The sequence below is a fragment of the Neoarius graeffei genome, chromosome 5, assembly GCF_027579695.1.
Source record: "Neoarius graeffei isolate fNeoGra1 chromosome 5, fNeoGra1.pri, whole genome shotgun sequence".
NCBI lineage: Eukaryota > Metazoa > Chordata > Actinopteri > Siluriformes > Ariidae > Neoarius > Neoarius graeffei.
Genome location: NC_083573.1, coordinates 28,810,137 through 28,836,065, shown reverse-complemented (window position 1 = coordinate 28,836,065; position 25,929 = coordinate 28,810,137). Strand labels below are relative to the sequence as shown.

Here is a 25,929-nt window from a genome sequence, read left to right as displayed (position 1 = left end):
AAAGAATAATTACTCAAACTTCCTCTAGGAAAAAAAAAAGTTGATTCCTGATTACTTAGTGTCTCAAATCATGTGACACCATTCCACAATTATTGACACCTTTGTCCACAGTTATCGACACCGTTCCACAATTATCAACATCCAGATGTTTAAAAAAATAAGCCGTATGTGGCATTAAGTTAACAAAACAGTTTTTATTTAAAATTTGTTTTACATAGACTTATATTTAGTACAAAATATCTCATCTCATCATCTCTAGCCGCTTTATCCTTGTACAGGTTCGCAGGCAAGCTGGAGCCTATCCCAGCTGACTACGGGTGAAAGGCGGGGTACACCCTGGACAAGTTGCCAGGTCATCACAGGGCTGACACATAGACACAGACAACCATTCACACTCACATTCACACCTACGCTCAATTTAGAGTCACCAGTTAACCTAACCTGCATGTCTTTGGACTGTGGGGGAAACCGGAGCACCCGGAGGAAACCCACGCGGACACGGGGAGAACATGCAAACTCCACACAGAAAGGCCCTCGCCGGCCACGGGGCTCGAACCCAGACCTTCTTGCTGTGAGGCGACAGCGCTAACCACTACACCACCGTGCCACCCTAGTACAAAACATATTTTATATAAATATATTGATGTCTGTGTTTACATACATGAGGAAGTAATTTTGTTAATCATTTGTTGTTGTTTGTATTAATTTCTCGTTTTGTAGTTTACCAATAAATGTCAACAGGCAATCGACAGTGTAACCACATGAAAATCCCGTCAAAAGTCGCATGTCATTCCTTGAACCAAAATTGTAGGTATATTGTTGTCAATCTAGGTCATCCTAAACTTGTTCTGCTGTTATACTTTGGTACATTTTTACAGTGTTAAAACAGATATATTATTTACTAGTATTTACCTGATATGTGCTTTTAAAATATTCTTCAAATATCGCAAGATTACAGTTATGGCTGTTTTAAAATTTAATTGTCACATGCATTCACTCATATTTCTCGATGATGATCATATTTCTTGATTTCTTGATATTTCAAGTTTCAAGTCAAGTCAAGTTTATTTGTATAGCGCTTTTAACAATAAACACTGTCGCAAAACAGCTTTACGGAATTTGAACGACTTAAAACATGAGCTAATTTTATCCCTAATCTATCCCTATTCTATTGTTGTTGTTTTTTAAAGTAGACTACTTCATCTACTTCAACAATGTTACACACAGATCGATCCATAACAGTTATAAACGTCACTTAATTCCACAGGGTGTCGATAATGGTGGACACTGGTGAAAGTGATCACTATTATCGACACCTCACGTGACTTCTCAAACGCGCGTTTAGATGCAAAATGGCGACTGTCAAATGAAAGCGTAAGAAACAAAGTAGATTTCGACGAGGAGATCATGAAATATTGTTGAATTTGATCAGTAAAAACATGTCCATGAGCTTTAATAACTGTCGTAACTGAAACTCACCTTTGTAAAATTTATTTTTATTGGTAAATCTGAAAAGATGCCAATAATTATGGACTGTCGCTGCTCTAGTACAGCTTATTTTATGTCATAATTTATCTCATCTCATTATCTGTAGCCGCTTTATCCTGTTCTACAGGGTCGCAGGCAAGCTGGAGCCTATCCCAGCTGACTACGGGCGAAAGGCGGGGTACACCCTGGACAAGTCGCCAGGTCATCACAGGGCTGACACATAGACACAGACAACCATTCACACTCACATTCACACCTACGGTCAATTTAGAGTCACCAGTTAACCTAACCTGCATGTCTTTGGACTGTGGGGGAAACCGGAGCACCCGGAGGAAACCCACATGGACACGGGGAGAACATGCAAACTCCGCACAGAAAGGCCCTCGCCGGCCACGGGGCTCGAACCCGGACCTTCTTGCTGTGAGGCGACAGCGCTAACCACTACACCACCGTGCCGCCCTGTCATAATTTATAAATATTGTAAATGAATTGTAAGTTTTGTTTGATTATTTGTTTCCAAAATGTGTTTATTATTATTTATAGGTCTAGCTAGCTAATTTTCAATGCTAATGTTGTCGACCTTATTTTGTCTCTTGATGCTCTTCCTTAACTGAGAATGAAACAGGAGGGCAGACCAATACTTACAACTGATTTACGTCAGAAATGAGGGAGTAAAAACGGGTCCTTTCAGCTTTCAGCAAAGTTGACTGGCTAAATTGTTGTGCTGGGACCAGGCGCCTTGTAAGAAGCTGTGTTTCACCTATTTTAAAAACCATTAGCTGCCACTGCTGGTCAGGTGTTACTGATGAGAGCAAGAAGGCAAAAAATGTCAGATGTCAGAATAAATAGATGTTGCTGTTTCCAAAGCCATTACTGGGGATTTTTCCTCAGGTTACAGACTTAACACATCTATATTTAAAAAAAAAATTAAGAGAAAAATAAGGGATTTGTCTAATTTAAATACCTATCCAGGATTTCGTGCTTGGATTTCCAGCTATTTCACAAGGGTTCTTCTCCAAAAATAATTTGGCTGATATTTTTTTGTGATTAGCTTGTCTGCTGTTACTCTGACTGAGATTGGTGCGCACACATGCACAAAGTTAAATATTTTCTAATATGGTAATCTAATGTAAGGAAAAAAAGTGTTAAAATTGAATCTATAGGGGTGTTCACACGGCAACTTTTACTCCGGTGTAGCACCGGGGCTGCCCCGGTAGAGCGTTCACACGGTACAAAGTTATAGCGGTGTAGCCCCTGACAGCTGCTTAAACCGGTGCAAATCTAACCCTGCTCGGGAGGGGGTTTAAGAAATTTACTCCGGAGTAAATGCTAGTTTGCGGGGCAGCACCGATATAAAATGGGACGTCTGAATGCTACAGGGGTAGACTCGCTACGCGTGAGGAGAGTTGATTACATACGGGCATTGCATAATTTGCATCCTGGTATTTTGCGCTTCCAAAATGGCGAATATCAACAACAACAGAACTGCGTGTCTTCCAGTGTTGCCAGATTGGGCGGTTTTAAGTGCATTTTGGCGGATTTGAACATTTTGGGCTGGAAAACGTCAGCAGTATCTGGCAACACTGGTGTCTTCATCCACGTTGTTTTCCCGGCGCTTGGTGATGCCATGACAACCGGGAAAAGGAAGTACATTTTCACGCATGCGCATATTTCATTTCCGCATTATTACTATCGTATAGCACGGTCGCAAAAACTGCCGTGTGAACGCAAGTGGGGCTGCACCGGTGCTAACACGCTTCTCTCTAGTAAGCAGGTTTGTGACGTGTGAACGCTCCACAGAATTTACACCGGTGTAAGATATATCGCAACAAAATACATCGGTGCAGCATCGATGCAAATATATGCTGTGTGAACACCCCTTATCACTTTGCCAATGTGGAAAAATGAATCATTACAATATACAGTGCTCTCCACAATTACTGGCACCCCTTGTAAAAAGTAAGAAGTGTTAGAAAAAAAAAAATCCACCTTTTGGTGAAGTAGCTTCATCTCGCACTGAAAAAAAGAAAAAAAAAAACTTGAATTGAAATAACAGTAGAAATGGACATCTTCAGGCAAGTAGCTTTTTTTTAATACCCATTCCCTGACTTATGAAGGTCAACACACTTCTCCCTCATTTGGTTTGTGTGTTCTCTTATCTTTCCCATGTTGATGGATGACTAAGACTGTGTCCGAAATCGCTCCCTACTCACTATATAGGGCACTATATAGTGAGGACACCATTTTGTAGTGCTGTCTGAAACGATAGTGAGGATTATTTGCACCCTATATAGTGCACTCAAAGCATCCCATAATGCATTACGAAAAGTAGTGTGCAACTGATGGTCACTAAGCAAAGCAATATATCCCATCATGCATTGTGCTCGTGCTGAAAGAAATCAAAAGTCTCAAATTTGATTTAATAAAAGGCAACGGCAAAGAAGAAAGTATTCAGCCTTGATTTAAAAAAAAAAAACTGAAAGATGCAGGTACTTTGTATTGATTAATGTGGGAAATACGCTCAGTATAACATGGACTTATCACAAAAATACATGCATGTATTTATTATTTTGAAAACCAACCAGCCGACTGATCTGGCACGTTTTAATTGTGCGACAGTAATGACGTAAATAACGGCGCGACGGAGTAGTGTCCGAAAGCGTTTTTTGTTTTGTTTTTTTTTTCATTTTACCAATGAGCTCACTATATAGTCCTCTATATAGTAATTCCCTATATAGGGAGTAGGGAGTAGTGAACGAGTGAGCAATTTTGGACACAGGGTAAGGGAATTTGGCCTCTGATACCCCTTTTCCACCAAATCAGTTCCAGGGCTGGTTCGGGGCCAGTGCTGGTGCTGGTTCACAACTCGTTCAACTTGTGAGCCAGCTGAGAACCAGTTTGCTTTTCCATAGCTCGGGGTGCTAAGGGGAGCCACGTCATTACGTCGCTGTATACATCAGTTACGTCGCTGCGTTTGCATAAACCTTGGCGCGAACATCGAAGCAACAACAACACGGAGAAGAAGCAGCAGCAACAACAACAATAATGGATGACTTCGCGTTTGTACAGCTGCTGCTTCTCGTTGCTTAAAAATGGCGACCTTTCGCGGTCTTGCTATTGTTGTCGGTCTTAACAACTCCACCCCCCCACTGACGTAAGCGGTTCTTTCCTCTGGCCCAGCAGAGAGTTGGTGCTAGCCTGGAACCGGTTTTTCTGGCCCTAGAGCCAGTTCTTTGTCAGTGGAAACAGAAAACCCGGTTCCAAACTAAGCACTGGCCCCGAACCAGCCCTGGAACTGCTTTGGTGGAAAAGGGGCATGTGTCACCTTATATTTGTCCCCCAGTTAATCAGGAAGTCATGGATTACAGCTTGAAAGTTCCTACACACTCAAGTCAACTAAAAAATGTACAATTTAAATGGGAAACATGCTTCAAGTACAACGTGTTCACTATCATTTCCAGGGAGCCAATAATAGTGGCACATGCATTTTTGTTTAAAATAATTATTTCTTGATGAGGGATTTGCTTTGCTATGAATACATTTATTTCAATTAAACCTTGGCTTTTTCTCATTTTTCAGTGTGAGATGAAGCGACTTCACCAAAAGGTGGATTTCTTTTTTCTCACTCTTTTCACTAATCTTTACAAGAGGTGCCAATAATTGTGGAGGGCACTGTAGCTTATGTGCTATTAATGAGCAGCAGCCATCCTTGGTATATTAAATTGCATTAAGAATAATTTAAGCCATCTCTGCTGAAAACAATCCGGCTTGTTCAAGCAGAGCTGATCCAGGCCAACTTTGCTAGCTGGTAATTGCTTATAAAAAGGAAACAGCTTGGCAATGACCTCTATTAATGCGACATCACAGATCAAATAATTTTAAAGAAAACAGCACAACAGTACAGCAATGAGAAAAATCACAAACTTTTTTTTGATCAATCTGCCTCAGTAATAAGGAGGTGGTGAAGACAGTGTACCAGTCAGGTAGGAAGCGAAACCAATCTGGAATTTTCCACAGAGATGAATGAAATTATTCTTAATGCAACTTGATTGCATTCCCCTCAGTTTCAGAGTCCCTGAAACTTTCAGCATGGTAGAAAGCTCTTTGTGAACAATCTTCCTGGAAGTTTGCAATTTTAAGCTTAAGGTTAACGCTAAGGTTTAATGTTGTTAACTTAAAGCTAAGCATCAGGCTAAACTTAAGGCTTAATGCTTAGCCATGACCTCAACTAAGCTCTACAATATTTTGTGCATCTCCGTGAAAACTCTGTGAAGCGTGAACACAGAGGCTCGGTTTTTTAGCTGCAACCTCAACAGCTACTGCTTGTGAAGCAAAATGCAGGCTGTTTATTTCAGTCACCTGCTGTGGTGTGTGTCGCCAGCTGTTACTTAAGACTGCGTGCGCTGCGACAACCTGTGATTTCGGAGACACACTAATGGCTGCGTAGAGCTTTAAGAGTAACAGTGCTATTATGCTCATTGCCATGGCAAGGATGATTAATTTATAATGTGAAACTGTTTGGTTTCCCAAAGTATTTTGCTTATCTCATCTCATCTCATCTCATCTCATTATCTCTAGCTGCTTTATCCTGTTCTACAGGGTCGCAGGCAAGCTGGAGCCTATCCCAGCTGACTACGGGCGAAAGGTACACCCTGGACAAGTCGCCAGGTCATCACAGGGCTGACACATAGACACAGACAACCATTCACACTCACATTCACACCTACGCTCAATTTAGGCTACGTTTACATTAGACCGTATCTCTCGTTTTCTTCGCGGATGCACTGTCCGTTTACATTAAACCACCTGGAAAAGCCGGGAAACGGGAATCCGCCAGCGTCCACATATTCAATCTAGATCGTATCTGGTCCGGTGCTGTGTAAACATTGAGATACGCGAATACACTGTGCTGAGCTCTAGCTGGCGTCCTCATTGGACAACGTCACTGTGACATCCACCTTCCTGATTCGCTGGCGTTGGTCATGTGACGCGACTGCTGAAAAACGGCGCGGACTTCCGCCTTGTATCACCTTTCATTAAAGAGTATAAAAGTATGAAAATACTGCAAATACTGATGCAAATACTGCCCATTGTGTACTTATGATTGTTTTTAGGCTTGCCATCCTTCCACTTGCAAGTAGTAAGTGATATGCGCTGGGATCACACACACAGCGGCTCAGTCCCGAATCGTGGCTTGTGCACTTCACTCGCGCGCTCTGTGAGCTGCGCAGGGCCGGAGTGCGCACCCTCCAGAGGGCACTCGCTGTTCAGGGCGGAGTGATTTGGAGCGCAGGATGCCTGCGGAGCCGAGCGTATCCGCGTATTGGTGTTGCTGTGTGCACGGCTAACGGTTTTAGTGTAAACGCGAATCGTTTTAAGAACGTTAATCTGATGATCCGCTGATTCGACGTAATGTAAACGTAGCCTTAGAGTCACCAGTTAACCTAACCTGCATGTCTTTGGACTGTGGGGGAAACCGGAGCACCCGGAGGAAACCCACGCGGACACGGGGAGAACATGCAGACTCCGCACAGAAAGGCCCTCACCGGCCACGGGGCTCGAACCCGGACCTTCTTGCTGTGAGGCGACAGCGCTAACCACTACACCACCGTGCCGCCCAATATTGAGTATATGGTTGTTAAAAAAAAAAATCTTCATTATCATGTACACCTGAACTGTGGTCTATGTGGCTTTAACATTCTCTGTGAATTTACACAGAAGCCTATCATTATCAAATCTGACCATGGTAATCATATAATGAGTAATTTTTGTCTTTTTGTCACTTTTACAAGTGTAATACAGCAGGGGTTCTCAACCTTTCCTACTTTAAGGCCCACCTATTCATACTTGTAACGAGTCGAGGCCCGTTAAAAAAGATCCCCAATAATTTTGGCTCATCTACTCTATTAGAATCTAATAATCTATTGTAAAGTATATTAATGGGATGCGACATCATTCCCTGTTACAGATGGGAGCCCAGGAATTAAATAAATGCAATAAAAACAAACTGTTTTGAATTGTATGTATTGTATTTAAAACTGTATGGATGTGCTCGAAGCCAACATAAACCCATGCATGCGGGTCATTCTCAGTCAAAAGGGATTAATGATCCAAAAGTGGAGTCTGGTCCATTAACACTAGAACTTATTGCCATGTTTGTGTTCAGCAAACAAGCAAGTTATTACAACCAAGAAGTACACTCAAAAGAAGTGGATATAGAAACCACTCAATGGGGTAGATCCTTACACGCTAACAAAGAAGGATTTTTCCTATGAGTTGGAAAATTATCCATCCGTTGAGTTCCCCGACATCTCAAACTACCTGCTGCTGCAGGCATCGTTCTGCACAGACGCACAGATGAAAACCTGGAAGAGCATGGAGGCGTACAACTTTTTATATGTGGCTGAGTTAAAGATCTGGGGACCAGGACACTACAAGATAAATCCTGTATCGCTTTTACCCAGGTAAGTTGGCATTTTTGGGCTTTTGGTACGTGTCTTTGTGATAGTTGCTAGGACACTACAAGTTTTAGTATCGGGTGCGAACAAACCACATCCGCTCAATTCTCACTCCTCTCTGCTCTTCTCTCATCTCATCTCATTATCTGTAGCTGCTTTATCCTGTTCTACAGGGTCGCAGGCAAGCTGGAGCCTATCCCAGCTGACTACGGGCGAAAGGCGGGGCACACCCTGGACAAGTCGCCAGGTCATCACAGGGCTGACACATAGACACAGACAACCATTCACACTCACATTCACACCTACGGTCAATTTAGAGTCACCAGTTAACCTAACCTGCATGTCTTTGGACTGTGGGGGAAACCGGAGCACCCGGAGGAAACCCACGCGGACACGGGGAGAACATGCAAACTCTGCACAGAAAGGCCCTCGCCGGCCACGGGGCTCGAACCCGGACCTTCTTGCTGTGAGGCGACAGCGCTAACCGCTACACCACCGTGCCGCCCTCTCTGCTCTTCTCTTTTGGGTAAACCGTTCACAAAGAACCACAGAAACCCCTTGAAAGACCTGGGTATTACGTGTATTATACACGTGTTATGGCAACACAATATGGCAACCACAATCTAACAGTTAACAAAAACACATCTCCTGAACTTCAAAACATCACAAAATAATGGAAAATGGTGAGAAAAGTGATTTGCGAATCCAAATGAAATAAATCAGAGGAATTTATAAACCTTTCATGAAGTGATCGCTCTAAACTCGAGTGTTCTTTGACTCAGCTCCCTTCCATCAAAGCGAAAGGTTCAAGAGCCACCTTTCTTGTCATCTTTTGGTAAAATCCTTTGCCCTTTCACCCTTTTTTTTTATCACTTCACGGGGAACCCGGAAGAAACTTTTTATCAGTTTCACGGTTTGTTCGATTCAAACAGCGCAAAACAACGCAAGTGTTAAGCATTTTAATGACCAGTATGGGGTTCCAGCGATGAACTGACAGCGATGACTGAAAGCTTAGCTGACCACCACTTCATGTCTTGCATATCTAATGAGGCGAATCTGGGCTAAAAATTAACTTCAGTGCTTGGTCACCACTTGGGCCAGTATCCCTGAATTCTTAAGGCCAATTTATGCTGACAACGCAGTCTTCGCAGATGGTGTCGCAGATAGCGTCTGCGTAGCCCCCCCACCTTCGCAGACGCTCTGCGCGCACCTCCCAAAAATTGTGACCACCGCAGAAGCCTCGCAGACAGCGTCGCAGACAAGAGGGCTCTGATTGGTCCACTCTACATCCGCTGTACACGCACTTCCGCTTCCCTACTTTCCCGGTTTGGTTTGTTTTCACTACCGCCATTTTTAAAAACACGAGCGAAGATGGAACAGCACGAAGAGCGGTTGATCGAGGAAGTGAGGAAGTACGTACATCTATACGACTCCAGTTCTAGTCATTATAAGTAACCGGAGGATAAACACTCCACTAACCACACCCACCAACTACTCCTAGCGATTTCGCGACTTCGCGCCCCCTTGCGTTGTAGCGGTGAATAACATCGCGCATGCCTATTACTCCCCGCTCAACGATAAATTACAACTGTCTGCGAAAAGCTATCTGCGAAAGCCTTGTCGCAAGAGCATGCAGAGGCCTTTAGTGTCCCAGGCCAAAATAAAGTGGCCCTTAAATTTCCTCTAGTTGAACACAAAAAAATTTAAACCTTTTTTACTTGAAGAACACCCCACGGTGTTTAACTTATTAACTTATACCCCCAGAAACGGATTAATCAACAACATTAATTCTATGTAATTGTTTAGATACTGTACATTATTCAAACATTACACTACATTACAGTCATTTAACTGACGTTTTTATTCAAAGCAACTAACAATTAGTGCATGTAGCCTCGGTAGCCAAGAGAATCCAAAAGCAACCAGTGCTGAAGTACTAATGTAAACAAAAAGCCTACAAATACCATCCAATATCTGGAATGATCAGGGTAGTTAAGAAGTTTGGACAAATACATAGACAAGGAATCATTTAAGTATGGCATGTTTATTGTTTCCAAAGTTTGATAGCATCTGCATTAAAATGGTTAGCCTTCTGCTTCTCTGACCTAGCTTTTGCTTCTTGAGCCTATACGTACTGAAACTCAGCAGACGCTTTTGTCCAAAGTGACTTACAATATAGAAACACTACATTATTAGTAAACCAATACAATAATACAGTCGCTCTACTCTGACACAGCCTACCTTCTAGATGATAGCTGCTGCATGACTGCAGGATTTCCACTTTTTTTGCTCTGGCTCGGCTCAACCTCAGCCTTTAAGCAAACAAACGCCCTTTCTTTTACGCAATTTTTGCCAGTTTTATTATTGTGTAGGTAATTGTATGCCTCCATGTTTTTGTAGTTCCTTAGCTCCTCGCCATCGACGCCCTCGCTAAGAATAAAATAATTTACAAAGTCAACGTAGCTGACGTCGGGCCACAACTTCATGTCATCTATCCGTTCCGTGAGGGTAGACGGATGGGGCACTTTGATCGTATTATTCCCAGAGCACGTCAGAAAATCAGACCCGTGTAACCATCTTTTAGCCAGCCTACATTGCAGTTAGCGTTAGCTACAAACATCAACACAGTGGAGCGGAAGAAAGATACCAGCTCCTGCTATGACGCAGCAATGGCTCGTGGGAAAAGTCAGAGTTCGGGAAGGTTGTGGCTATTGTGGCACAATCTGAAAATTCACTAACGGCTTTGAATTTTGCACTTTAGAACTAAACTATTCCTAGAATTCACGAGTTTAGACTTGAGAAAAGGAAAGCAAAGAAAAGAAAGGTACTCCAAGGAAGGAACATTTTATTTAATTTTTATTGTGATTTTTTCGTACTTCTCAAATCATAGTGGGTGACCAAACCTCAACTTGTAGTGGCCCTGGTCAGTTTTTAGTCATCGCTGGCGACCGCGCGACCACCAAGTTTCAACCCTGGCGGATGTGATGTTGGATGCAACCCAGCAATTGTACCCTACTAAAATTAGCTTCAACTTGAAAAAAAAAAATTTGCGGCCCACTACATAATGCTTCGCAGCCCAGTGGTTGAGAAACACTGTAATACAGGAACATAATATTTCTCTCATTTACTAACAAAGATAATTTGAGGTTATGGTGCAACATAAGACTAATAATAATAATAATAATAATAATAATAATAATACATCCAAGTGAATATGCTGTTGTGGAATGCTGAAACACATCAAACTCACTACAGACACATGACTGTTTAAAAGTTTTTTTTGTAGGAAACAAATCGTAATGTGTGTGTGTGTGTGTGTGTGTGTGTGTGTGTGTGTGTGTGTGTGTGTGTGTGTGTGTGTGTGTTAAAGCTGTGCATCATTCAGCATTTGGATTATGAGAATATCCCCTAGCCACTAAACCTCTATAAACACTCAAAAGCATCAATAATTAAGAAGTCTCACACACACACACACACACACACATACACAGCAGCTGAATTTTCGAATCAGAAGGTGGGCATTCGACTCTGCCAGTCGTTTTGACTGTAACGTAAATCGTAGTTTTATATTAATTTGCTTGTTCGAATACATTCTAGTTTCTATAGTAACAATCACGTGTCCAGACACTGAAAACTCTTCAGGGAGAGGACTTTGTGCTTTCCGGCTTCTTTTCATGCTACGATGCGTTTTGTTCATTTTTGCCTTATGAGACACTGGTGAGCGAATCACTGCTTATAAAAGCTGCTTTAACAGGAACTAACTCGTCTCGCAGGCATTCATTAATAAATATAACAATCTAATCTGTTTTGCGTCAGGCTATATGACACCACTCAGGCATGGATTATTTTCTTATAACCGCATGATCCATCACATGTTATTCCTTACTTATAGGATTGTATTCTATGTATTCTAGCATCTAGAACATTAATTGAAATGGCTGCTGATGTGGTAAGACATGGCTTAGAACAAAGCGAGGACGTAAACCAAACGATGACTGATTCAACGTGGCAGGGGGATGAAGCTGGCATGCTAGTGGGGTAGTGTGGGGATACAATACTGCTTTAGTCATGCTCAAGTTTCAACTGACACCCATGAAAATCAGATTTTGTGATCCTGTCTGTGCCGATAAATGCACTGGGGATTCTCAGTGACCCAGACACTTGTTAAGTGACAAGTAAAAATCACGTCAAAAAAAAGATAATAAGGGTCAGCATTCTAGTTACAGTTACTAACCCAAATGCAAGATTAGTCCAGTTCCCCTTCACATAACACTAACTGCCGAATAATCGGACTTCTCTGAAGTTTGTGCGCGACTGGCAGACTCATGGGGTGCCAATAATTATGACACATGGTTTTCAAATGTAATATTTCCTAGTAAGTCTTTTGCATTTTGCCAGAATACATTTACTTTGATTAAAAGAATACTTTTCCACAACATTTTTTTAAAAACCCATTGCCAGTAATTCTGGAGGTGACTGCGTGTAGTGAGCACAGTGAATCGGAACCCTTTGCAGTTCGCTTTTGGAAGTAAAAAATGAATTTTTCTTGGATCACAGGTATGAAATATAAAATCAAGCTGAATACTGAAGACAGTAAACAGTACTGTGGGCAGGTAAGGAATAAAACAAGGAAAGAAGAAATCATGTTGATGGTGCTGTGCTGTTAAAGGAAAGTAATCCACAGTTCTTTTAACACCACGGTAATTTGCCAACAATTACAATTTATTTACTAATGAACTACAGGTCATTTAAAAAAAAAAAAACAGTTTATAGTTTCATTTAATCTTAGGGATCGTCCGTGAGACAAATTAGTTCATGTTGTCGATTACGTTAGAGCAGCTATAAACAGTTAATCCCTTACAGTCTCTTTTTATAGAGGTGTTCACACGGCAACTTTTACTCCGGTGTAGCAGCGGGGCTGCCCCAGTAGAGTGTTCACACGGTACAAAGTTATACCGGTGTAGCCCCTGAAAGCTGCTTAAACCGGTGCAAATCTAACCCTGCTCGGGAGGTGGTTTAAGAAATTTCCTCCGGAATAAATGCTAGTTTGCGGGGCAGCACCGATATAAAATGGGCCGTCTGAATGCTACAGGGGTAGACTCGCTACGCGTGAGGAGAGTTGATTACATACGGGCATTGCATAATTTGCATCCTGGTATTTTGCGCTTCCAAATGGCGAATATCAACAACAACAGAACTGCGTGTCTTCCAGTGTTGCCAGATTGGGCGGTTTTAAGTGCATTTTGGTGGATTTGAACATATTTTGGGCTGGAAAACGTCAGCAGTATCTGGCAACACTGGTGTCTTCATCCACGTTGTTTTCCCGGCGCTTGGTGATGCCATGACAACCGGGAAAAGGAAGTACATTTTAATGCATGCGCATATTTCATTTCCGCATTATTACTATCGTATAGCACGGTCGCAAAAACTGCCGTGTGAACGCAAGTGGGGCTGCACCGGTGCTAACACGCTTCTCAAGCAGCTTTGTGACATGTGAACGCTCCACAAAATTTACACCGGTGTAAGATATATCGCAACAAAATACATCGGTGCAGCATCGATGCAAATATGTGCCGTGTGAACACCCCTTTTGTTGTTCCCTTCAAATTAGTTTTGGCCGGGCACCACCTGAACTGATAATCACATCATCAGTTTTATTTTTGGCTAATCAGACACAAGGTACGCCACCACTCTTGCCAGAGTAGTTGAGGGTTAGACGCCTTGCTCGAGGACACTTCAGCCAGTCCAGGGAATCGAACTAGCGACCTTTTGGTCCCAAAGCTGCTTCTCTAACCATTAGGTCATGGCTTCCCCAAATGCATGGCTTCCCCTTCAAATTAATAAGACAAAAAAACCACACACATTGATTTTCATGTTACCAAAAAAAAAAAAAAAAAGTGTTCCTCTGAATGAGCTGTTACTATAGAAACAAGAATATATTAGAACAAATGCATTCATATTTCATTTAGTTTACAAATTAAAAGTGAAAAACTTCGGCAGAAAATCTCACACCACTACACTCTAGCCCCTTTTCCACAGCCTAAGGTGAGAAGCTTACGCCTTTATATTGCCTTACGTTCTGTGTAAAATATCTGAATGGTGTGTGTGTGTGTGTGTGTGTGTGTGTGTGTGTGTGTGTGTGTGTGTGTGTTTTTTTGAGTCAGAATGATTGATGGTAACAGAAACGGGATGGACTTCTATGTAAAAAGGACAGCTGGCATTGTGGAACAGGGGTGTGACATTTTTGACATTGACATTCGTTTTTGACATTCTTCTTTCTGAGACCAGCGTGAATTCAAATGTCTCTGTCTATGGCGTCTTTGGTCCGGCTGCCTTTCTGACTCAAACTGCTTCCTACTTCTCTTTACTTACTCCTCCAACATGGTTCTGATTGCTCGGCAACTTTGCTTGCTTTTGAAGAGTGGTATAAAATGTGAAGAGCTAATAAATCATCTTAACACTCAGTTCACCTGCGGTTACTGTTTTTCACCGGTACACTTGGCTTATTTGTATTTCTGATGCGTACTAAGTTATATGTCACCCTAGGCGCTGACAGTCTGGTGTGTTACACATCATGCCTCTGATTGTGGAATGCCAGCGCGCTGTGTAAAACACACACTGTCTTTGCTTTATTTGGTTCAGTATAAACAACCAAATCTGGAATATTCAGGAGTCTTCTTTATGGCAATAGCGCAGAATATCTGTATAAAAAGGGCTTTTAAGGTTAAGAGTCTACAGGATTCTTCTAAAGACTTTTTTGTTTTGCTTTGGGAAATACTTAAGCATTTTATATTGATGTTTCTGCTGACAGAACTAGAATCTTTCCAAAGAATCCTTTTTTCCCCTAAAAGTGCGCTGATAGCGAGCTACCTGCATGCAAAGCACATGGAGCAGAGCCTGATACTTAAGAGAATATGGTCATGCATCGACCTGATTTCTGATGGCTTTGGCATACGTACAGCATCCGCACAAAAGGCATACATACGTACGACAAATGACGGACAATGAACGTGTACCACTACAGCGTACCTGATCGTAAGTGCAAGGCAATGTATCTCCAACACCTGACCACGTGACAACAAAATCTGTATCTTTATTTACATAAGATAGGTGGGTTTTTTTATCCAGCGCTTATTTTTAATTTGCTTTTTAAAAAATAACGTGGAATTATTTACACTAAGATATTTTACGGAAATTATTCATGACAGTTTCATATAAAACTAGTTCAAACTGCTTTATTAGTTCACTAAATTTATTGGACAATTGACAGTTTCTGTCATGTAAGGACGGTAGACGGCTGTAAGTGCAGTAAGAGTTTTATTAAAAACATACTAACAAACAGATCCAGAATGTAGACAAAGCCAGAGTCGAATAGCAGGTAGCGGTCGAGTGACGCACAGTCCATAAACACAAACAGGGTCAAAACCAGAAATGTAATACAAAATAGAAGGCTTGGTAATGTTAGACGCAGGGTGCAGAGCATATACCTCATAAAGTCCGTGTGTTACTGAGAGTCCTTATATGTATGTGCTGTGATTGCGCTCTGATCAGGAACAGGTGCATGGTAATTAGTCGTAATGGTGCTGCGCACGTGCCAAAGCGTGTGGACGTAAAAGATGTAACCAGACAACTGTTTGGCATGTCAAATTTGATATTCAATCATAACTATACAGTAATGATGTAAAGTGAAAGCGCTGGGTCACTGCTGTCCACCAGGCACCCAGCAGAATCACGCCATAATAAATGTTGTGGTGATGTTTCTGGCACAGGGAACGCGGTGTCAAAGAAAGGAATAAATATGTATCCGTAAATGCGTCTCTCATTATTGGTCTCACTGTCACGAGACAATGCAGTAATTTATTGACGTGAAACACACAATTCGATGGTTCATATGCTGATATTACCCAAATTTCTATTCAGGTTGATTTTGTGCCCTTGCAAAGTGTATCTTGCTCACACACTCATCAGGAGCTCCGCTTTTAGGCAGCACCTATATATCTCTATTATCCTTACTGTTCAGGAGATTCTTCTAAAAGTGCATATCTTGGACCAATTTTGTTTTTTTATATGAAAGTTTACACACTCATCCAGAAGGGTAATTTTGCACAAGGCCATCTGTCTACAGCAGAAAAAAATAAAATAACAAAACGCGTCTGGAAAAATCCCAAGGGAGTCTGGAGCCAGATTCGTGGCGTTACCTGCGGAAGCGTCAACAGGCTGCGAGAGCTTGCACGATTTCAGTGCACAGCCTGTGTAGACCAAGTTTAGCAGCTAGCGATTTTGCATTGAAATATGGAATTGTCACCTGAGCGCAATGTTACTTCACCTTTGGATGAAGAATATAATGAGATGTCAGAATTATTTCTTACCCTGGCAACGGTCAACTTGTGAATTGCCGATTTTCTTGGTCTTTTTCTCGGCTCTGCTTTGGTCCTCGGCTTCCGGGTGCCTCGCATGAAGCGCTCCCATTTCTCTCTCATTGTCCGGTCTTTTGGAAAATGATTGAAAATCTTGGAAATCAAGATTGGTGTTGCTACACCCTCCTACGATACATCTGTTAACCATTTTAATAATTACGTGATAACGTTGAAGAAATTTGCAGAAAACCACCAGGTCGTTTTCTCATAAACAAACCAACACTGACATGGGATTCAGAAGGAGGCGTCCCGCAAGCGACGTCACGAAAATCAATGTTTGCCGGGAAATCCAAATGCCTAGTTTTTTCAGAGGCGGACCAATTCACCTCAAATGGCTTGATTTCAACTGAATTTTTCTGGTATTGCACAAGGTAAAAAAAATTGCACAAAATGCAAAATGTGACAGATATTTGACCAAAGTTTAATATAAAATAGGAGAATTACATTGATCTCGCTCCTGAATTTACCCGTGATACGCACTTTAACAGTCAGGTAGTCAAGTAATGGCGCATGATGATAACATTTGAGCAATGAGTGACCAACTTTCTCTTCTTGCCTTTTGGGTTGTTTGTGGCATTATGACGTCAAACTTCCTGAAAACTCAAACTCAGATTTCACAACAAGAAAGCAGTGAGATGGAATATCCAGATAAGTATGAGTGATGTGAGGAAAATAATCTCCCTTTACTTTGTTCTGGCAGTTCACTGTATAAAGTCAAATGCCTGCACGGTCTGACATTGAGCGTGTCCATGAGTCTGTGTGTGAGAAAGATCAGCTCATCTCAGACACTCACTTTTATGGCATCTAAGCTATCGTACCTGTAGTATGCTTGCAGAGAACACGGAGGTCTTTGCAACGGTGCCAAAAGCCAAAAGGAGTCAAACTGTAGTCATGCCTGGACCTGAAGGAAACGATCTACAGCACAGAAAAGAAGAGAGCAGAAAGCATGACTTCACACACATGTACCAGCAAATAAATGTTCACAGCTTTATTTCTTTTCATTCTATCAACATCAAATATGTCTATGAGGTACAAAAAGCAAATTTGGGTAATATCAGTGGAACGATTTCGAAGAGTCCATGTTGCGAGATGAACTGACAGAAAGAATCTGAACAACCAAAGGGGTGTTCACACAGCAACTTTTACTCCGGTCCGGTGTGACGTGTGAACGCTCCACAAAATTTACACCAGTGTAAGATATATCGCAACAAAATACATCGGTGCAGCATCGATGCAAATACGTGCCGTGTGAACACCCCTCAAAACTCAGTTTAGCTTAGTGCTGATACCGTGATACACAATCATAAGGAAATCATAAGCAGTTAGACTGCGAACATTATTGTAAAGTAAAGCTTAGTTTCTGGTATTTGAGCATTCAAAACCGCATTCACATCATCATAGCTACTCATAAGGATCATCATTAAAGTTGCTCACTGATAACAACAGCCTCATAATTTTGTATCTAAATTCATAATGTCGGCGACATTTATATACAGCTGCACCACACACACGCACGCACGCACACACACACAATTAGACATTTGTATTTATGATATTTCCTCATTCTCCTGCAGCTGAAAGTGCACTGCCCTTATATGCAAAGCACTTGGTATCTGACAGGATGACATTTAGGCGTCCTTGTTTAATAGCGGACTGTCTAAAACAAATTTTCAGTTAGTAATTCATTAAAAATAGGCACCCTAGGGGTACAAGTGGCTACTGCTTATAAATAAAATTGTTTTCTGATACCATGTCCATACAGTAAATATCGCATATATACATTTGAATCATATATATGAATATGAATCATATGAATCATACATCTGATTCAGCTGTAGTATAATTGTCCCTCTGGTAATGTCTGATGGATATTGTTACCTATTTAAAACTTAAATGTGAACATTTTGTCTTTGACAAATGCATAAATATTATGAAAAATCATACTGTAATCAAACATAAAAATGGTGTTGGGACACACTTTTCAGCAACGGAAATCAGTCAGTTAGTGAACAAATATGTTTTTTTTTTCTTGTATAAAAAGGCTCTAGAAGTTTCCTAAACAAATGCTGAGGTGCACCGTTGTGTTTTTGACACCATTCCTCTGAAAATTTACATTTCATTCATTTTCTCAGGTCTGTCTGGCCTGGCATGGGGATTAGTGGGCTACTTAACTTCCACTGAAAATCTGAACTCTTTATCATCAGATTTTGTCAGATTTTTTTTTTCCCTGAAGTGTCAGAGACATGTTCACTCAAAGGAGCTATTTATTACCTCTTATGTTTGAGGTTATGTTTTCACCTCACAGGTTATGTTTATTTTTTTCCATCGGTTCTCAATGTAACTCAAAAAGTAGTGAACAGATTTTGACAAAATTTGGAGGAAAGGTGAGCCATGGGCCGAGAAACAATCGATTAGATGTTGATGCAAATCCGGATATGTACGTGGATCCAGAATCCAGAAATGTATAAAGATCCAAGATTTATTTATTTTTTTAATCTGTTCTGAGTGTAACTCAAAAAGTAGTGAACAGATTTTGACGAAATTTGGAGGAAAGGTGAGCCATGGGCCGAGAAACAATCAATTAGATGTTGATGCAAATCCGGATATGTACGTGGATCCAGAATCTAGAAATGTATAAAGATCCAGGATTTATTTATTTTTTTCATCGGTTCTCAATGCAACTCAAAAAGTAGTGAGCAGATCTTGATGAAATATTGATGAAAAGTGAGCCATGAGCCGAGAAACAATTGATTAGATGTTGATGCAAATCCGGATATGTATGTGGATCCAGGCTCGATAAGGAGCCAGGATTTTTTTTTTTCATCTGTTCTCAGTGTAACTCAAAAAGTAGTGAACAGATTTTGACGAAATTTGGAGGAAAAGTGAGCCATGAGCCAAGGAACAATCAGTTAGATGTTGATGCAAATCTGGATATGTATGTAAACATAGTAAGCATCTGGAGATACTAATACGCGGCTTGGAGGAGGTATGCAGTCTACTGAGTGTCCTTCCAGTTTGCTTTCGGACCAGCGAGAATACAAATTGCTTTTACAATTCCAAAGTAAAACTGTAAGTCCCACCCAAAGTAATATACAAGAGAGTGGATTTAAAATAGACATCATTATTATTGTTGTCTTTATATGTACACTACCGTTCAAAAGTTTGGGGTCACCCAGACAATTTTGTGTTTTCCATGAAAAGTCACACTTTTATTTCCCACCATAAGTTGTAAAATGAATAGAAAATATAGTCAAGACATTTTTCTGGCCATTTTGAGCATTTAATCGACCCCACAAATGTGATGCTCCAGAAACTCAATCTGCTCAAAGGAAGGTCAGTTTTATAGCTTCTCTAAAGAGCTCAACTGTTTTCAGCTGTGCTAACATGATTGTACAAGGGTTTTCTAATCATCCATTAGCCTTCTGAGGCAATGAGCAAACACATTGTACCATTAGAACACTGGAGTGAGAGTTGCTGGAAATGGGCCTCTATACACCTATGGAGATATTGCACCAAAAACCAGACATTTGCAGCTAGAATAGTCATTTACCCACATTAACAATGTATACAGTGGATTTCTGATTAGTTTAAAGTGATCTTCATTGAAAAGAACAGTGCTTTTCTTTCAAAAATAAGGACATTTCAAAGTGACCCCAAACTTTTGAACGATAGATAGATAGATAGATAGATAGATAGATAGATAGATAGATAGATAGATAGATAGATAGATAGATAGATGACTTTATTCATCCCCAAAGGGATATTAGATTGTCATAACAGTCCAGTAAATTTGAATACAATAAAAAATACAATGAAATAAAATAAAATACTGAGGTCAAGAGAATAAAAAAAGATATAAACAAAATATACACATACCTTAAATAATATACTATGAATATGTACATAGAATGTATGATATGATGCGAATATTGCAAAAATATGATACGGATAATATTCCCACGTCACATGTCCCATAGTAAACACTAAGTATACGTTATACTACGTTATATGTAGTGCAGAGGGTGACAGGTAGAATTAGTCCAGATGTGTGATCATGGCTCTAACAGAGGTAGATGAGTTGTAAAGTCTGATTGCTGTGGGTAGGAATGATTTCCTGTATCGTTCCTTGGAGCAGTGGGGTTGAATGAGTCTGTTACTGAAGCTGCTCTTTAGTGAGAGTTGCTGGAAATGGGCCTCTATACACCTATGGAGATATTGCACCAAAAACCAGACATCTGCAGCTAGAATAGTCATTTAGCACATTAGCAATGTATAGAGTGGATTTCTGATTAGTTTAAAGTGATCTTCATTGAAAAGAACAGTGCTTTTCTTTCAAAAATAAGGACATTTCAAAGTGACCCCAAACTTTTGAACGGTAGTGTGTCAATGATGAATGAAGATACAGTTTGACTGAACAGCAGTATTTTCAGTAAGTGGACTCGGGAATGGAAGAGTCAATCCCAAATGGCTCCTCACTGAATAGAACAGAATAGAATAGAATAGTGCACGACATAACTCATGTAGGACGCACATCCAGGGCGCAGGGAACCATTTGGGATTCGGCCGAGTCAAGTTTGAAGAGCGGAATAAAGAAGTGAATAAAGACAGAGAAACTTATTAACGCTTTATAACAGCTGCACGCACCGTGGAGTTCCGAGTAAACACTGAAAGTCCTGCAACTCTGTATCTCCGCACACTCACCCGCTCTCTTCCTCTCCGCCGTCCTCGCGTCTCCTGCACTGGATCCTGTTTTCCCCAGCGCTTTTTTTAACCTCAACTTCCTGCAAAGTTACCCTGAGCACTCAGTCGCAGTCCGGGGCTGAACACGCACCGCCGGCTTTCTTCACATGTAAAAGTACATGAAAACTTTTTTTTTTTTTTTTACCCCCTGTCTTGTTTTTCCGAATCACTCTATCGTTTCCTCCCTCCGAAACTCGCCACCCTTTCTGAACACCAGAAAGACTCAACTTCCGCAATCGAGCGTCTGCGTCATGCGGTTTGGCGTAAGTCGCGAGCGCCTGCACCTGGCCCGGCCGAGCGCGCGGCCTTCACTTGCTTTTGCGCAATCAGGGAAAGAACAGTGAGTTGTGTACATCGGTTCGTGTTCTGTTGCTTTCCCCATGCGATTACACTTTAAAAATGCATCTTAGTAAACAAACACAACATTACATTACAGGCATTTCAGGGAGGCAGCAGCACAGTGATGCAAGAAGGTTCTGGGTTCGAGTCCAGTGGGCCAACAACAGGGGCCTTTCTGTATGGAGTTTCCCATCTCATCTCATTATCTCTAGCCGCTTTATCCTGTTCTACAGGGTCGCAGGCAAGCTGGAGCCTATCCCAGCTGACTACGGGCGAAAGGCGGGGTACACCCTGGACAAGTCGCCAGGTCATTATGGGGTGCCAAGTGTCACCGGGCCCATTTCGTGGACGACATAGACGTCGCCAGACCCATTTTAGGGTAGCTCCAGCCACCCTATCTTATGGCAAAGCCACCCTATATTTTTTGCCCTTTTTAAAATTATTTATATTTTTATTTTTTTTCCCAAAAAAAAACAAAGGCAGTAAAGCACTGAACATGAGCCATCAAGAACGCAAGTTAATCTGAACAACAGTTTCTGCTTGCTTATTTATTGTTTAATGCAATATTATTAATATCGTTATGATTCCTCCTCATTGGCTCTGTGTCAAGCGTCACGTCGAGTGGTAGGCTAGTAGGACTTAAACTATGCGGGCATTCTGCAGCAGGCGCGGTGCGGGCTTCCATTGAGTTGGGTTTGTTAGCTGGTGAAGTTGCTTCAGCAAGCAATTAAATGATGAAAGCAATTTTAAAATAGAATAGAAATGGTGGGAAGTGTGTCCCCAAGGTGTGATGCTCTTGAAATAATGAATTGATTGACAGCCTTAGTAGGCGCTCTGAAAAATGTTCGGCGCGCGCTGCGCGCGCACAATACCTTTTCTCCTCTGGGTGCTAAGCTACCCCTGTCTCTCAAACCTAGTGACGTCCCTGGTGGACGAAATGCATTTCGTCCATCACAGAATGCATTTCGTCATCACAAAATGCATTTCGTCAGACGAAATGCATTTCGTCCATCATGAAATGCATTTCGTGGGACGAAATGCATTTCATCCATCACGAAATGCGTTTCGTCCCACGAAATGCATTTCATCCATCACAGAATGCATTTCGTCATCACAAAATGCATTTCGTCTCACGAAATGCATTTCGTCCATCACAGAATGCATTTCGTCATCACAAAATGCATTTCGTCGGACGAAATGCATTTCGTCATCACAAAATGCATTTCGTCCCACGAAATGCATTTCGTCCATCACGAAATGCATTTCGTCCCACGAAATGCATTTCGTCCATCACAGAATGCATTTCGTCATCACAAAATGCATTTCGTCCCATGAAATGCATTTCGTCCATCACAGAATGCATTTCGTCATCACGAAATGCATTTCGTCGGACGAAATGCATTTCGTCCATCACGAAATGCATTTCGTCCCACGAAATGCATTTCATCCATCACAGAATGCATTTCATCATCACAAAATGCATTTCGTCGGACGAAATGCATTTCGTCCATCACCGGGCCCATTTCGTGGGATGAAATGCATTTCGTGATGGACGAAATGCATTTCATGATGGACGAAATGCATTTCGTCCGACGAAATGCATTTTGTGATGATGAAATGCATTCTGTGATGGACGAAATGCATTTCGTCCACGAAATGGGCCTGGTGATGGACGACGAAATGCATTTTGTGATGACGAAATGCATTCTGTGATGGACGAAATGCATTTCGTCCACGAAATGGGCCTGGTGACACTTGGCACCCCATAGGTCATCGCAGGGCTGACACATAGACACAGACAACCATTCACACTCACATTCACACCTATGGTCAATTTACACAGCAAATTCAGAAGTGTTAAATTTTGGGTGTTAGTGAAATCTGAGCAAAAGTAGAGTTAATTTTACTCTGATAGAGTTAAATCCATTATATTTGACTTCAGTTGATAAGTAGTTGGTGTCAAAATCGGGTGTAAAAACAAAGCATCACTAAATCAAACCTGTCAGTGTAATTGTATAAATACTAACTCTGAACTTCTAACTCTCAACTCCGATCCTGGGTTTTACACTCGAAGTGTTCATGTCACCCCGCCCACTGCATAGACACACATCGATTGGCTGAAGCCAGAAGATCTATGCGCGCTTCACCGACTGCTGAACAAAGTAATGAACATGCTTTGATTTTTGTTGACCAGTTGACTTACTTTAGACCATTTCAGAAGCAATATGCTAATGAGAGTGAAAGGACATGCTGTATATTGTTCCATATTGTTACATTTTTTAATGTGACTTCATTTTTTTGGGGTGCAAATGTTTAAAATAAATGTTTAATTGTAAAACACAAAATATGTCCACCTGTATTTCAGCAAACTTTAATTTGAAAATCATTTCCAGGAAGAGCTGTATTTACACCTTTTAAGTGTTATGGGGCTAACACTTTTATAGTCAACAAATGATCCTCTGAGAGTTAATGTCTAACACTACATATCAGTGTTGAGAAAAACTAACACTGGATGTTGTTAATAAGTGTTAACTTTTAACTCCAAAAAGAGTGAAAAATGACACCAAATTAGTGTTAAGGTACCAACACTGCAAAAAGAGTTAAATTAACACTCATGGGGTGGACCCATATAGACACTTTAAAAGTGCTGAAATTAAATCTGACAGTGTTAATTTGGGTATGCGGATTTTGCTGTGTAGAGTCACCAGTTAACCTAACCTGCATGTCTTTGGACTGTGGGGGAAAACGGAGCACCCGGAGGTAACCCACGCAGACACGGGGAGAACATGCAAACTCCAGACAGAAAGGCCCTCGCCGGCCACGGGGCTCAAACCCGGACCTTCTTGCTTTGAGGCGACAGCGCTGACCACTACACCACCGTGCTGCCCTGTATGGAGTTTGCACACTGTAAAACATTTCACATTGGTTTAACTTGGAAATGCAAGTGGCAGCACGGTGGTGTAGTGGTTAGCACGGTCGCCTCACAGCGAGAAGGTTACAGGTTTGCAGCCGGCGAGGGCCTTTCTTGCCCCTTTTCCACCAGGGCTGGTTTGGGGCCAGTGCTTAGTTTGGAACTGGGTTTTCTGTTTCCACTGACAAAGAACTGGCTCTGGGGCCAGAAAAAATGGTTCCAGGCTAGCACCAACTCTTTGCTGGGCCAGAGGAAAGAACCGCTTACGTCGGGGGGGCAGAGTTGTTAAGACCAACAACAATAGCAAGACCGTGAAAGGTCGCCATTTTTAAGCGACGAGAAGCAGCAGCTGTACAAACATGAAGTCATCCATTATTGTTGTTGTTGTTGCTGCTTCTTCTTCTTCTTCTCCGTGTTGTTGTTGCTTCAATGTTCGCGCCAAGGTTTATGCAAACGCAACGACGTAACTGATGTATACAATGACGTAACTGATGTATACAGCGACGTAATGACGTGGCTCCTCTTAGCACCCCGAGCTATGGAAAAGCAAACTGGTTCTCAGCTGGTTCGCAAGTTGAACGAGTTGTGAACCAGCCCTGGAACTGATTTGGTGGAAAAGGGTTATCTGTTACCCCTTTTCCACCAAATCAGTTCCAGGGCTGGTTTGGGGCCAGTGCTTAGTTTGGAACCACGTTTTCTGTTTCCACTGACAAAGAACTGGCTCCGGGGCCAGAAAAACCGGTTCCAGGCTAGCACCAACTCTTTGCTGGGCCAAAGGAAAGAAACGCTTATGTCGGGGGGGGGGGGGGGGGGGGGGCAGAGTTGTTAAGACCAACAACAATAGCAAGACCACGAAAGGTCGCCATTTTTAAGCGACGAGAAGCAGCAGCTGTACAAACGCGAAGTCATCCATTATTGTTGTTGTTGTTGCTGCTTCTTCTTCTCCGTGTTGTTGTTGCTTCGATATTCGCGCCAAGGTTTATGCAAATGCAGCGACGTAACTGACATATACAGCGACGTAACTGACGTATACAGCGACGTAATGACGTGGCTCCCCTTAGCACCCCGAGCTATGGAAAATCAAGCTGGTTCTCAGCTGGTTCGCAAGTTGAACGAGTTGTGAACCTGCACCAGCACTGGCCCCGAACCAGCCCTGGAACTGATTTGGTGGAAAAGGGGTATCTGTTACCCCTTTTCCACCAAATCAGTTCCAGGGCTGGTTCGGGGCCAGTGCTTAGTTTGGAACCAGGTTTTCTGTTTCCACTGACAAAGAACTGGCTCTGGGCCAGAAAAACCGGTTCCAGGGTAGCACCAGCTCTTTGCTGGGCTAGAGGAAAGAACTGCTTACGTCAGTGGGGGGGTGGAGTTGTTAAGACCAACAACAATATCAAGACCGCGAGAGGGCGCCATTTTTAAATAAGCGACGAGATATCATGGATGCAGTAAAGCAGCAGTCATCCATTATTGTTGTTGTTGTTGTTGCTTCTTCTTCTTCTTCTCCATGTTGTTGTTGCTTCGATGTTCGCGCCAAGGTTTATGCAAACGTACCGACGTAACTGACGTATACAGTGACGTA

General features: G+C 41.8%; 1 protein-coding gene across 3 annotated transcripts in view; it reads right to left on the bottom strand.

Annotated features, from left to right (window-relative positions):
- Positions 1–21,337, bottom strand: part of shc1 (SHC (Src homology 2 domain containing) transforming protein 1) — an 81,532-nt gene extending 60,195 nt beyond the window's left edge. For 2 of the 3 annotated variants that reach the window (XM_060921460.1, XM_060921462.1), the window contains exons 1-2: positions 21,065–21,337; positions 17,182–17,278 (exon numbers count right to left, since the gene is read on the bottom strand). The gene's annotated coding sequence lies outside the window, so the exon portion shown is untranslated. Of the gene's footprint in view, positions 1–17,181; positions 17,279–21,007 lie in introns of all 3 variants that reach the window. The other variant, XM_060921461.1, reaches the window with a different exon arrangement.
- Positions 21,338–25,929: the final 4,592 nt, after the last annotated feature.